Here is a 7,570-nt window from a genome sequence, read left to right on the forward strand (position 1 = left end):
CCTTCATAACTTCTGGCTGAGAAAACCAGTGAGGATTGAGTCAGTAGAAGAAGCTTCTGGAGTCCCAAGCAGTTCCCCTTAAAGAATCCACACAAGAACTTAATCAGACTCACTCTCTCTGAGCTCCAGTGCTGGCGTAGCAGCTTGAAAGGCACCAGTGGCATAAAAGGAGAAAGTAAAGTGTCTGGCATCAAGGTGAGAACTGGGGGACAGCTTTTTCCCACAGAAAGGTGGGCCATTGTCCCTTTACTGAGCCCTCCTCCCACAGAGCCACAGATTCCATAGGCTGGTGCCATATCTGAGACTTCATCAATCTAGCCAACACAGTCTATCTTGCCCTGAAGATACCCTGAAACTCTGTCCTATCCAACTTATGCACCCACCCAATCTACTTTTTCATATGAATGGCTGGTCTTGGCTCATACTTCACAACTTCCTAAATCCTCTCAAACAAGTAATGGCCAACTTCAGTGAGCTCCCAGCTCCCATATCACTTCTTAAGGGGCCCCAGGTACGGCAGCAGCAAGCAGCCTAGATCCACAGCTTGCTTTGCCTGAGAATCTCCAAGCCCAGCATAAGCAACAGCTATCTCAGATTGCTGTATAGCTCAGTCAGGTGGCCATGAACATAACACAAGTGGGGGCTGGCCTTAGCTTGCACCACCCAGAAACTCCAGAGCCTATGAACCCAAGGGATAACACAGACCACTTTGAAGAACCATCACCCTGACCCTGCATAGCTGATCCTCCATGGAGGGTGGAGGTTGGTGGTCAGTGGTCACAGCTAGTCCTTACAGCTGACTGGCCTGGGCAAATCTCTCTCATTGACCTGCCACCAGTAACCAAGGCTTAACTATAAGAGGACAGTACACTCAGCTGACATGAAGGGTGCACCTTGAGTACCCATCTTTGGTAATAGAGGATGCTGTGCCCCTGGACCCTATAGGACACACCTGCTACAAAGACAGGGATTTATAGCATTTCTACCTAATACATAAAAACAAATGCAAGGAGGCTGCCAAAATGAGGAGACAGAGAAACTTGGCTCAAATGAAAGAATAGATCCAGTTAGAAATGAAAGATACACTAATTAAAGTAAAAGAACAATTTATAGGGAAACAATAGTAGAGTGCATAAGGCTGAGAATCAAATCAATGTTTTGGAACACAAGGAAGCAAAAACAAGCAACCAGAACAATAAAAAGAAAAAAGAATTTAAAAAATGAGGATAGTATAAGCAACCTTTAGAGCAACTTCAAGCATTCCACTATTCACAAGATAGGGGTGCCAGAAGGATAAGAGAAAGGGCAAGAAATTGAAAATGTTTTTGAAAAAATAATGAAAGAAAACTTCCCTAGTTTGGTGAAGGAAATGGACATGCAAATCCAGGAAGCACAGAGAGTCCCAAACAAGGCAGATACAAAGAGGCCCACTCCAAGACACATCACAATTGAAATACTAAAGTTTAAAGATAAAAAGAAAATCTTAACAGCAGCAAGAGAAAAGAAGTTAGTTACCTACAGGGGAGTTCCCATAAGACTGTCAGCTGATTTCTCAAAAGAAACTTTTCAGGCTAGAAGGATTGGCAAGAAATATTCAATGTCATAAAAAGCAGGGACCTACAGCTAAGACTGCTCTACCCAGCAAAGCTATCACTTAGAAAAAAAGGGCAGATAAAGAACTTCCCAGATGAGAAAAAACTAAAGTAGTTCACCATCTCCAAGCCATTATTTTGTGAAATGTTAAAGGGACTTATTTAATGAAAAGAAGAAGATCCAAACTACAAACAATAAAATGGAAAAAAAAACATATTTATCAACAATTGAATCTAAAAAACAAACTAAGCAAACAAGAACAGAGACAGAATCATGGATACCAAGAGTGTCTTGTTGGTTGCCAGATGGGAATGGTTATGCAGGAATGAGTGAGGAGATGAAGGGCTTAAGAGGTACAAATAGGTAGTTACAAAATGGCCATGGGAATGTACAATACAGCATAGGAAATGGAATAGCCAAAGAGCTCATATGCATGACCCGTGGATGTGAACAATGGTGTAGAGATTGCCTGAGAGAGTGGAGGGTGCTGGGTGAATGGGGGCAAAGGGAGAAAAATTGGGACAATTGTAATAGCATAATCAATCAAATATAATTAAAAATAGTATAATCAATCAAAGTTCCATTGCCTATCAAAAATTCTTTTTGGAAAACCTAAGTGTTCCTTGACCCAAGAAAAACATAATTCTTGCTTTAAGCCTAGTACCCTTAGAGGGACTGGGTCAAGTGTCCTCCTCAACTGGACAATCTCCTGGGGCCAGAAAATGCCAGGGTCTAATGATTTCATATGACATCTCCCACACTGTAGGTAAGTCAGTATTTTGCTTTGAAGAGTGTGTAGAGGAAATACATGCTGAATAAAAGAGTGAATGAGAGTTTGAGCTCTGCAGTCTGACTTCCCATGTTCTCATCTAGACTTCCACACTCACCAGCTGGTGACCTTGGAGAAGTTATTTAACTTCTCTTTGCCTAGTTGGCCTCATGTGGAAAATGGGAATAGTTGTGGTACATCATTATTCTTTGTTGTGAGAACTAGATGAGTTAATACCTACAAAGCATTTTTAAAAGCTTAAAACATACTCAATAGTATCTAAATATCAATTTTAGTTTATTTTATTAATCTTTTTTAAATAAGAAGACTTCTGTATTTTTGTCTTAAGTGAATTCTGGAAACTTACCAGTTTAAAGCTCCCAGTCTGAGTCTCAAAGTTTTGCAGAGCTTTCCTTAAAAAAGGCCCTTCCACACTTTAGAAGGAAGATATTAGACTTTCTTTCTCCATTTCATGTTCAGAGGCACATGGAAATTCAAATCCAGGATAATGAGAAGAAAGAATGATAGAAATGAGAGGAGCAACCCAGCCTGGAGAGTCCAAAGTGTGGATTCCAGTCTTCCCTCTGCTTTGAACTTATGTGAGTCCTTGGAAAAGACATGTAGGTCTCAGTCTTTCTCATCTCTAAGAGAATGAAAGTTTCCCTCCACCATTAACATGTTAGAAACACACAGTTCTACAGCAGGTTGTTCACCATTTGAGGAAGACAACAAGAACTTGACTACACACTGACATTAAATGAGTAACATTAAGAGGCCATAAGAATTCGTATCATTTAGGTAAAAGCTGTGGGATGTGCTGATGGAAATCCCTGGGATAAAAGCAAAGATACATGCAAATGCTGTAGGTATTTTCCATGTCATTATCCCTTCATACCACGCCTTTCCCAGCTGAGGCATCCTCTTTTAATTTCTTAGTAAATAGAAGACAATGTCAACACAAGGGAAAAGTAGTGGCAATTTTCCAGCTCATTCATTATAAATAACCTACCTAGTAGAAAAATAAAGCTAAAGAAAACCTGGTAAAAGGCCTTATGATTTAGATTGCATAAGTAAGTATTAAATCTCTCTATTTTTCATAGATACTGATTTGAATTTTACTAAGAAGTTTTATGTCAATTATCTCCTTTGATTTCCACAACACTGTGAAGTAGGTAAAGCAAATATTATCAGCTACAGTTTACAGTTGAGAGATCTGAGCCTCTGAGAGGTGACTACATACATACCCCAGTTAAAAAAGCTAGTTGTGGTAGAATCAGGGATCACAGCAAGTCTTTGCATTCTACTTTAGAGTTCTTTTATGTGGCACTACTACCTCCAAATTAACAAGTAAATTTTTAGTGGGTCACTCCCCTTGAGCTGCACAATGCACACTTAGGAAGCAGAAGCCTGTAGTCTTGTGCTAGGCAGTTGCAGAATCTGTCAGCCCCAGATTACATCCAATGCTCCCTGCCCCTTATTGAAGGGATATTCTTTCAAAGGCCATTGGCAACAGGATAAATCCCATCTAAAGCCTGTCATTGACTTACTATTTAAGTTTAATGTCATCCAACCAATTTTAACTACTCAACATTCTGTGCTAGAATGTAATCTTCACTAGGCAGGGTTCTTTGTGTTGTTCACTGATGAATCCCCATGTAGTAGTCACTCAAGACCTATTTGTAGAATAAACAAACAATTCTTGAATTGCCATGTTTCTGTGCATTTGTCATGCTGTTCTCTCCAATACAATGCCCTGACTTCACCTTCACCCATCTCATCAAACATCCTTCAGGGCTACCATCTTTCAAGAATTAACTCAAACATCACCTCCATGGCAACATCTCCCTGATTATTCACCATGAGAATGATTATACAGCACTTAGTCGTATTCCTCTTTCCATGATTCCATAAAGATGACCTACACAACTCAGGTTGATTTTAAGAATTTTTCATTTTAGCCCTGGCTGGTGGATTGAGCTCGGGCTGCAAACCAAAGCATTGCAGGTTCAATCCCCAGTCAAGGCACATGCCTGGGTTGCAGGCCACAGCCCCCAGCAACCACACATTGATGTTTCTCTCTCTCTCTCTTTCTCCCTCCCTTCCCTCTCTAAAAATAAATAAATAAAATCATTTAAAAAAGAATTTTTCATTTTAGTTTTGTTTCTGAGTGCAAAAATCATTTTAATTGTTGTGATATAGAATATAAACAACCCTTTCTTTATCCTCTGGGAGAAGAAAATGGAAAAGAAAATTACATATATATCTCTATCTATACCTCTGTAGTTACAGATATATGGTTTGATTGACTATCAGCTTACCAGAGACATGCTTCCTTTTGTGGAGAGAAGATTTAGTGTCAACAAAGAATACCTTAAGCCCTATGATGTGATGGGAAGGTAGTAGAAGACACAGAATCACAAACAAATATCTCTAAGGGCTTTCAGAGTGAGATTGTGATATAAACTACTCAGCAAAGACTAGAGGAAGGAAAGGTGCTTTTGGTTAGAGAGATCTGAGCCAGTGTTGGAGAAGCAGCAACATTTGGACTATTTTGTGTGATGAGCGTCACAAGCGAACCATAACTTGGGTGACAGTGTAGGGAGCCAGTCAATACCTGACTTAATTAAACTAGGGAGATGAATGGGAACCTACAGTGTCACATTTGTATATGACTAAAGGCCAGGAGCAGAGGCTACTACATCTACTTTAAGGATTTTTGCCTTTGAAAGGGTTACAGAATTTGGAAAAAAAGACTTTTTATGGTGCTCTACAACTCAGTTAAATATTTAAAAATTGCTAGTGGGACCAGCTACTTCCCAGAATAGTTAGGCAATTGTTCTATTATCCCTGAAGTAACTTGCTGTTTTTATATCTCACAAGATGTGAAGGGCAGAGCAGAACAGCTCTGACACCTTGGGGTAAATGCCATGTGAGTAATTGTTCAGTCTTCTGTGCTGAGACTAGCTTATACAGGACCATCCGAAGATCAGAGAAACATTGGGTACTACTGAGAGAACGACTAAACCAGAGAATGCTTGCAGTGATGACCTCATAGGGACCACCTCATTTTACAGACAGGGACATTGTTGCCCAGGTGACTTAAGTTTTCTAAAGTCACACAGCCTGTCAGTGATCTAGCTGGGGTCACTTCCAGGCGTCTTCTTCACAGCTACTGCAATATTGTTTTTATCACTCAGTGGCAACAATATTCCTAAAAGCTTCTCTGATTTTCTTGTGCAAAGCATGCCCCAGTTTGGCTTCAGCTAAGCAATAGTCACTAGTAAGATCCTGACAGTGAAAAGTACTTCCTAGAATATGAAGTAAGGTCTGCAACCTGCCTTCACTGTTCAGGTCATGTGGGGTAAAGAGACAAGTCTGTGCTTCCCTAAACCTTCTGAGTGTTGGGAACCCCACCTGGGCCTCAGGGGAGAGAGCCTGTTCCAGTCTGATGCAGTAACCTGTGCTGCTGCATCCACACACTGCTGTTCTGACAATGTTTCTATTGCAGAGACAGAGATGACACAGGAGAAGGTGACTTCTGTGGGCCCCATTGGAGAGACATACATTTATTCTTCAAAGGCCTTAAATATTGGAGTCTGTGCAGAAAGGCTTCGAGATACTGGCTGATCCTGGTTCCTTTGGCCCAATGCCTTCTTGCTTCTCCTCTAAGCAGCTTTCCAAAACCTGCTGGATGCCCAGGTGGACAAGGCCGTGTTAGATGAGCCAGACTTGAAATATATCCACCCAGTGGTTTTAAGACTCTGTCAGGCAGCAGCTGCATCTTATGTACTGGAAGCAGGAAAGCAAAGAGCTGACAAATTGACTCCAAGCACATACCTAGGAGACTGTAAATTTGATAGAAAGTAAATAGAACTGTTTTGCACAGAATATTAGAATAATAAGTATTCCCTAAAACCCTGCTGGGAAGGCAGATCTCTCTGTCATATAACTGGTGTTTCTTGGTATTTGGAATATCAAATACTAAGAACACTCATTCCTGATCCCACCCAGAAATTAGTTTTAGTTGCAACTTGGAACAATTGCAGGACTTAGTGGGGAAACTTAACAATGCTTCGAAAAGCCTGAATAGAGCAACTCAGTTGTAATTGGAGAAGTTAGTGATCTGCCTGGGCCTAGAAGAACACCAGGAACTCCTTGCTATCTACAGAACCATTGTTTGTGTGAGCTGGATACCATCCTTTTTAAAAGAAAAAAAAATCTTTTGGGATTTATGCCGTTTACAAATTCCAACACCTTTTTATACTTGTGAAAGACTTAAGAGGGAAATTCTGCCTAAGTATTTGAATCTTTAGCATTAACTGTACATTGATCCATTTTGATCATTTTCCAAGTCTTTTAAAAGGGAGTACACAGTATTTACATTTTGAATAAATAAGTTTCCACCAAAACTTTTTTAAAAAGCATTAAGTATTAATACTGCTTCCATACAGCCAAAGCCCTACTTTGAAAAGAGACACAGGACGCTTTTTTACAGGAAAGCTGATCCCACTCAAAGCATCTTCTATTAAAGCAAGCTCTAAGGGCCAAAACTGAGAAGTGAATTAAGCCTTAGTGACTCAGCTTCTCCTTCCTCACTGCCCTTGTCTACCAGCCAGGAATGTGGGGAAGAAATGAGTTAGGTCAAATCTATGCTTGAGCTCCATGAAGCAAGTAACTAGAATCTGTACACCCCAAGGTGTTCTTGCTGCAAAATGCTATTCCTTTGCAGTAAGTCTTCCCTAGTACTTGGCTCCATTGAATAAAAATCTCACATTTACAAGTCTGGGAAGAATGTAAATGGATGTCTATCAAAAGGTAAATGAACTGTGACGAATGTATTCTCATTTACACAAGTAACTAGGTGATTCATTGTCTTAAGTTAGAGTTCCCACTATCAGACCAAGAAACAAAAACTCATAAGGTACAAGTGATTTATTGACAAAGTACTCCAAGGGAAAATAGTAAAAGGGTGGGTAAGATAGCAAAGGAAAGGGGGGAAATGCCAAGCAAGCAAGAGTACAGTGTCAAACAAAAGAGGGAGCAGCTTCAACTTGGACTTGAACTCTGGAATGTCAAGCTGCCTCAAAAAGGTCCCAACATGAGGCCAAAGTGCTTGAGTTTTCATAATCCTGGACCTATTGGGTCATTGGTAAAAGGCCTCTAAAGAGTATATAAACTTCCAAGAACGTTTAAGCTATCCATGTTTTA

General features: G+C 40.3%; 1 pseudogene; it reads left to right on the plus strand.

Annotated features, from left to right (window-relative positions):
• The first annotated feature begins 457 nt into the window (after positions 1-457).
• LOC114515279 lies at positions 458-6,727 on the plus strand (annotated as a pseudogene).
• Positions 6,728-7,570: the final 843 nt, after the last annotated feature.

The sequence above is a fragment of the Phyllostomus discolor genome, chromosome 2, assembly GCF_004126475.2.
Source record: "Phyllostomus discolor isolate MPI-MPIP mPhyDis1 chromosome 2, mPhyDis1.pri.v3, whole genome shotgun sequence".
Taxonomy (NCBI): Eukaryota; Metazoa; Chordata; class Mammalia; order Chiroptera; family Phyllostomidae; genus Phyllostomus; species Phyllostomus discolor.